The sequence below is a fragment of the Rhipicephalus microplus genome, chromosome X, assembly GCF_043290135.1.
Source record: "Rhipicephalus microplus isolate Deutch F79 chromosome X, USDA_Rmic, whole genome shotgun sequence".
Classification (NCBI taxonomy): Eukaryota; Metazoa; Arthropoda; class Arachnida; order Ixodida; family Ixodidae; genus Rhipicephalus; species Rhipicephalus microplus.
Window position 1 is genome coordinate 282170319 of NC_134710.1, and position 6837 is coordinate 282177155.

General features: G+C 42.4%; 1 non-coding gene across 1 annotated transcript; it reads left to right on the top strand.

Moving 5' to 3' along the window:
• Positions 1 to 6245: 6245 nt before the first annotated feature.
• On the top strand, positions 6246 to 6318 carry TRNAT-GGU (transfer RNA threonine (anticodon GGU)). Its single transcript has one exon. It is a non-coding gene; the product is annotated as a tRNA-Thr (tRNA).
• Positions 6319 to 6837: the final 519 nt, after the last annotated feature.

Here is a 6837-nt window from a genome sequence, read left to right on the forward strand (position 1 = left end):
AGAGGCATTATAAAATACTTTAAACATTGTTCTTTACCTCTAATTTGTGCTAATATATTAAAGTAGCATGATAGGAACGCAAGAAACCAAATAGGCATTTGCGTTTATTCCGGTAATTAGTGATGACTGAACGCCGTTACCCGCTGTTTAAAATTAAAAGAGTTGACCCTGGTTTACTTGTAGCCATGCAATGTAAATTTCCTCCACAAATCAATATTTTATAGTCAAAACAAGACAGTGTTTTTCAGAAAAGCTGTTAAGGTTGAGGTACGGCATGTGTCGTACATATAAAATTAGTATCATCATAAACCGGCACGTGCAATCTTCGTTCTCTATTTCCTCCACTGCTTCCTGAGCAAATGACGTGCGAAGAGTTTTCCCTGCAGTGATGCAATAACTGGACGTGCTAGAGACGCCGTATCAAGAGAGGGAGAGAAAGCAGTACCAGGAAAAGGAAAAAGAATTTATTGGCGAAAAAAAATTATTCTTAGGTGACATTCGAACTCGCCTACCACACCCACGATCCGAGTGCAAGCTTTGTAACCACTCAGCTATTCAGTCAAGCTAGCCAAGCAGAGCCCAGCCTTGTACAGGTAATGCAGCAAAGATGGTGGGAAACGAAATGGAGGGTGAGTAGGAGAAGGAGGAAATTTAGGATCTATATATAGCAGGATGTTATAATAGTTTCAGATAACTAAATAAATTGAGATAGATAGATAGATAGATAGATAAATAGATAAATAGATAGATAGATAGATAGATAGATAGATAGATAGATAGATAGATAGATAGATAGATAGATAGATGAATAGATAGATAGATAGATAGATAGATAGATAGATAGATAGATAGATAGATAGATAGATAGATAGATAGATAGATAGATAGATAGATGCAGAGAAGAGCATTGAAGTAATGGAAAAAACACAGACCGGAATAGAATGGGATAGAACCATTGTCAAGAGGAAGGACGATGAATAATAATAGGGAGAACCAGAGCGAACAAAAGAAGGCAAGAGACTGAGCTCAAAGAAAAACAGAAAAAGAGATGACAAAGACATAAAATGTCTAGAATAAATAGGAAAGGAGAGTAAAATTGAAGAAAAAAAAGAAAGCAAAAGCATAAAAAGAAAGAAAAAGAAAAGAAAGAGACAAGACAGAAATACAAAAAAGAAAACTATGAAGCAACTTACACACACAAACAGAAAAAAATAGCATAGTCGTGTACGGCACGCTCTAGCAAGCGTAGTTTGCCACCTGGTGTATAAAAACTCTAACATTCAAAAAAGGGTAAGGGCACTTTTTATATATTCATTTTTTCTCCTTCCTCTTCTGATTCCAGTCCACCAGCTTTTCTGTGACCCAGCCTTGCGCGACTTTGTGTAAACTGCACTTAGTTTTTCTTCGTAGGTTATCTTAAATTCAACGAGTTGCGGCTGTGTAAGAGGGACAGAAATTGATTTTCTCTCACTGTTTAGGTGATAAAACACAGTTAAACACAAAATACCTTTGGTTGGCGTGGTTTTATGGGCAAATCATAGGCACTGTCGAATCATTCTGTCATTTAGCATATATTCTAGGTCGAAAGCTGTAAAACTGCAGAAACCTAAAACTGAGTAAATTGCGCGAAGTACTCGTTTATCAACAATACTCACCAGCTAATATCAATGACGCCATCATAAAGCGAAAAATCTAGACCACCGCACTCTTTTAAAGCATCAGCGAGATGCTGATCGGCACCGCAACTAAAATTTTCTGTTAACTTTCATGAGCTACCCACCGAAAAAAATAATACCCTAAGAAGACACTTTACCAAAGTTGAACAGAGCATGCGACTATCCGAAATTTTCACTTCTTCTTCTTGTGTGGTGTACAGGTGGCCTAAAAGTATAGAGAACCATTTCTTAAATTCAAAGATAGGCATAAACCTTCAAACAGGGTGTCACCTTTGCATAAAAAGCAGATGCTAAGAATGCAAGCACATGCAGAGAAGGGTAGTGGCAGAAAGCACTCACTAAGATTTTGAGCACTGGATAAGTGGTGCACTAGACTGTGACTCAGACAACGTTTTATACCTTCGGGATTGCGAGGTATATAACATGCAATACGTCTGCCAGACAGACACGTCGTTTGGAATTAGATTAAAAAACCACTAGGCACATGCACCTACCCTGCCAGGCTTTCCACTTTCAAAACACAGCACATTGAAACACCACAGCGTTGATAACATGATGGTTACACCTTTGCAAAACATTTTTCGAACAATTCGAAAACGCGGAAAACGGGAATCTTACTGTATCTACAAATTCAACACAATAAACATACAATAAAAGGACACCTAGGCAGCCTGTAAGCATTTCGATTTCTAAAAGACGCAAACGCCTCTTTCCAATCAGTTCTCTACCCCTAACCTCCCAGTGCGACAATAATGTTACCTCTGACCCAGCTGTAAGCGTAATTGTCTGACAATATAAAATAGGTTTGCCGCTTCAAACACAATCGGAACGCACAGATAAGTGGTTCTGAATATGGTCCAGTTTTTTCTTCTTTTCCTTTTCTTTTTCTTTTTTGTGCACTTTTGCTTTTCCTTCACTCACAGGAGCCAATGCATATAATGAATTTTGATGGTGGTGCGCCCTTACTGTCTTTTTCATGTCTTTCGACGCAGCCGACATGCATTGGAAAGACTTGGGTTTTCTCCAAACAATTCGCCGTAAACTTCAAGTGTACACTTAAGCAAAAGGGTGTTACAAGGGCGTGTGGTTCGCAGTTTTGGGCCTAATAGGGATGCCACAGCCATTAATTTCTTTAGGGACCAACGGCAGCGGATCTAACAGTTACTCCTCACAGACCAGCTCAAGCGACTAAGATTTAACCCTCACATTTAAACCTTATCGGGCCATCATTAGTCCCCACAATTTACACCTTACCGGGTAACCGTTAGTCCTGACAGTTGCGCCGCACCGAACGAATGGTTGGTCCACTCAAATACTCCAATCGTATGAACTTTTTATCCCCAAATGAAATATTGTTTTCCTATTTATTCTAATCCCAGCGTAATACTTTTTCGTCTGTTTTTATGCGCAGTGAGAGATGAAAGGTGCGGAAAAAACAAGCTAAAATTATTTAGTCACCTATGTTTTGCAGCCTTCACACTCCCTGCAACAACGAAGGACAAAAGTGGGACATTTAAATCTTGTATTTTTCGCTATACACATGAAGTTTCTCCCTTTTTTAAGAGAATTCATAGTGGAACGTGCAAGTCCAGCCCCGTTGTCACACTTTGTATACTCCTTGGGAAGCTCTGCCGACAGAAGCGATAGATGGCAGGCATTGCAGACGCCAGCGCACAAATACTTCTGCATTTTGTGTGCCCACGACTGTACAATGAGGTTGTAAAAATACTTATTCACGCGAGACAGTAGATGAGAAAGCACTCATATGGCAAGTACGGGCAAGTTGACATAAAAACGTACGAGTAAATTATGACACGCAAATAACTTTATGTTCCCATCTCTTCCAGTCCTTCTGAAGCTGCTCTGACGAAAGCAATAGATGACAGGCATTGCAGACGTCAGCGCACACAGCCTTCTGCGCGGTTTGAGCTCACGGCTGCACAATAAGATTGTAAAAATAGTTTTTCACACATGGCACAGATGAATATGCATGGATATGACGAATACGTGCAAGGTCAAATAAAAACATACCTGTAAAATAGGACATGCATTAATTTGACCGCGATGTCACACATCGCCAAAGGTGCATTTCGATTCCCGTGGCACATCAGCTCAAGTACTGCAGCCACAGTCAAAACTCCGAGGCGCCGCGAACCACCATGCCGCCAGCAAGGCGGCCAGTTCCTAAGATCACAAAAAAGATGCATATCCGTTGCCATACATAGAATGTCCTTGACTCCCTACAAGGCACAGAGTTTTTTAAAGTCTCCACTTGAGATCCGAGTATCGGCAAATACCTATGCGCGAAGCAGACTAGGAGAAGACAGCTTCTGCGACGCCTGACGGGCTTTACGAGTTCAACGTCATGTTTCTGGCTTATGCAACGCTCAGGTAACATTCGTGCGCTTGATAGATACTCTTTTACGAGGTTTCAAGTACAATACACGCTTATATTATTCAGACGACATCGTCATTGATTCTTCCTCTTTTCCGCGGCACATTATGCATTTGGACGAAGTTCCAACGTGTATTCCGAAGGCTGGCCTTTAGCATAATGCAATCAACTGCCGTTTCGCCAGCACAAGCATCGAATTATCGAGTCACTTTGTTAGCGAAAATTGCGTTCCACCGAGGCCCGACAAGGCTGCTGCCGTAATTTGTTTCCTCATCCATGCAATCAAAAACAATGGCGAAGTTTATTGGGCCTGGTGCCTTACTTCAGCTGCTTCATCAATCATTTCGCTGCCATTTCGGGGCCGTTAGACAAGCTTCTGACGTTAGAAACGGCCTTCACTTGAACTGAAGAGTGCGAGTGTACTTTCCAAGCCCTTAAACATGCTTTGATATCCGACCCCGTCCTCCGTCGCTTAGACAAAAGTGCACCTACATTCCTGCGCACAGATGCAAGTGGTCACGGAATCGGCGCTGTCCTCTTCCATCGCGACGACACTTCACGTGAGCTAGTAGTTGCGTATGCCTGCCGTGCAATAACACCTGCGGAACAGAACTACTCTATATTCAAACACGAATGTCTCACTGTTGTTTGAGGGCTCCGGAAATTTCGACCTTATCTGCACGGACGTCACTTCACTGTGATTAGCGACCTTCATGCTCTATGCGTGTTGTACCCACTCAAGAATTCGTCTGGGCATCTCTGTCGCTCCATACTTCGTTCGCAAGGGTACACTTTGACATTGTACACAGGTGTGGCAAACAGCATCAGGATGCTGACGCGCTCTCTCTCACTGCCCTCTGCCACTTTCATCCCCAACCACGCATCCTCAATAGCTCTGATGTAACGAAGCGGCTTTCTCTTCAATCACGCTATCACCTCTGGCAGTTGCTTTGTCGCTATCTTAAAACAGCAGCGTTCACTTTGCCTCGCGCCAACGTGACGACCCCTACTGTAACCGTATCATTATATACCTGAATGGCTCGCCTTCTCCACCTAATGACAGCACACATCGTCAGTCATGGCAGTTCAAGCTCGAAAACACTGTTCTGCAACGCTATACCTACAATATGAATGGGCATCGATGGGTGCCAGTACTTCCCCGTTTACTGAGCAAACAAGTTCTCGAAGCACTGCATGATGAACCATCAGCGGAATTGCAGGTTTTTAGAAGACCAACAGCCACGTTAGGAGCCGTTTCTTCTGGCCTATTATTTATGCCTTTCCGGCTTATTAGGTCGCCTTTTGCGCATTTTGCCAACGGTGGAAATGGCAACTTCAGCTCCTGCTGGCCTATTACAACTCATTCCATGTCCCGAAACACCTTTTGTAGTTGTCGGAATACACCTCGTTGGACTGCTGCCCATAACACCAGCAGGCAATCTCTGGATTATCACAGCCGTCGACCACCTCACACGATACGCGGATACCGGTCCTCTACGCCCTAGCTATGCCTCAGATGCTGCCGCATTCTCTTTAGAAGCCATTGTGTTGCGTCATGGTGCGCCTCACGGTTTGTTGAGTGACCGAGGCAAAGCTTTCCTGTCCAAAATTTTTGAAAAAATTCTAGAACTTGCGGCACACTTTATAGGAAATAAGCTTACTACTTTTAAACAGATTACCTGACAGAGCGATTTCACCGGACACTAACCGAAGTGATAGCCATGTACATTGGACCGAACCACATTAACTGAGAGAAAATCTTGCTGTTCGTGACGTTCGCGCTTACCACCACTGTTCAACAATCCACAATATATTCCCACCGTCCTTCTTCGTCTATGGTCGTGTGCCGACATTCACCATAGACGCCTCCTTCTTCATTGTAAGGGTGAAAACTTCCACAGCTACAACAAAATTTTTTTCTCCAGGCTAGCTGATCCACAACGTACTCGGCTTAACACTAAGGCCAGTCAACAAGAACGCAGGCATAGCTATGACAGCTTTTGCCGAGATGTCACTTTCCATCCTGGAGAAGAAGTACTACTTTGGAGGCCTGTTCGTACACCCAGATTGTGCGAACAGTTTCAGTCATTCTTTTTGGTTACTGGTGGCGCTGACTGACACTCCCACGTTTAAAAATTCACATAGGTACACATAAAGTGGCTCGGGGCATGCCTGTCGTGGTAGCTCAAGTGGTAGAGCATCGGACGGGTTATTCGAAGGTCGCAGGTTCGGATCCTGCCCACGGCAAGTTATCTTTTCATCCACTTTTCTTCCTTCACCTTTACATTACAATTGGCCCAGTAACTTCCCCTATGCTTTCCTCGGCATTATTGTCTGTTAGATATTATCAATATTGTGTAAACAAACAAACAAACAAACGAGCCCTTATGTATACACTCATTTCCCTTAAATATATATATATATATATATATATATATATATATATATATATGTATGCCTCGCATCCATTGAGTAAAGTTACTATTTCTGCTGTCTTTTTACAATAGTTTGGTATGAATGCCACAAGTCATTGCAATGACATCTCGCGCTTACACGTCCTCATTAACAATAGCATATGTCTAATTCAGGAGATATGATGTTTTGTGGCGATCATTACCACTGTTGTTCTTTTGTTCGAAATTGCATTCACAATGTACCTGCTGATGTTTCAAACTTTGTGCAGCCGAACTTGAGTTTGGCATTTACTTTTTTGCTCATGGAAGTCAAAATATTTTACGCTTTACGTATTGATCTAATATATGTACT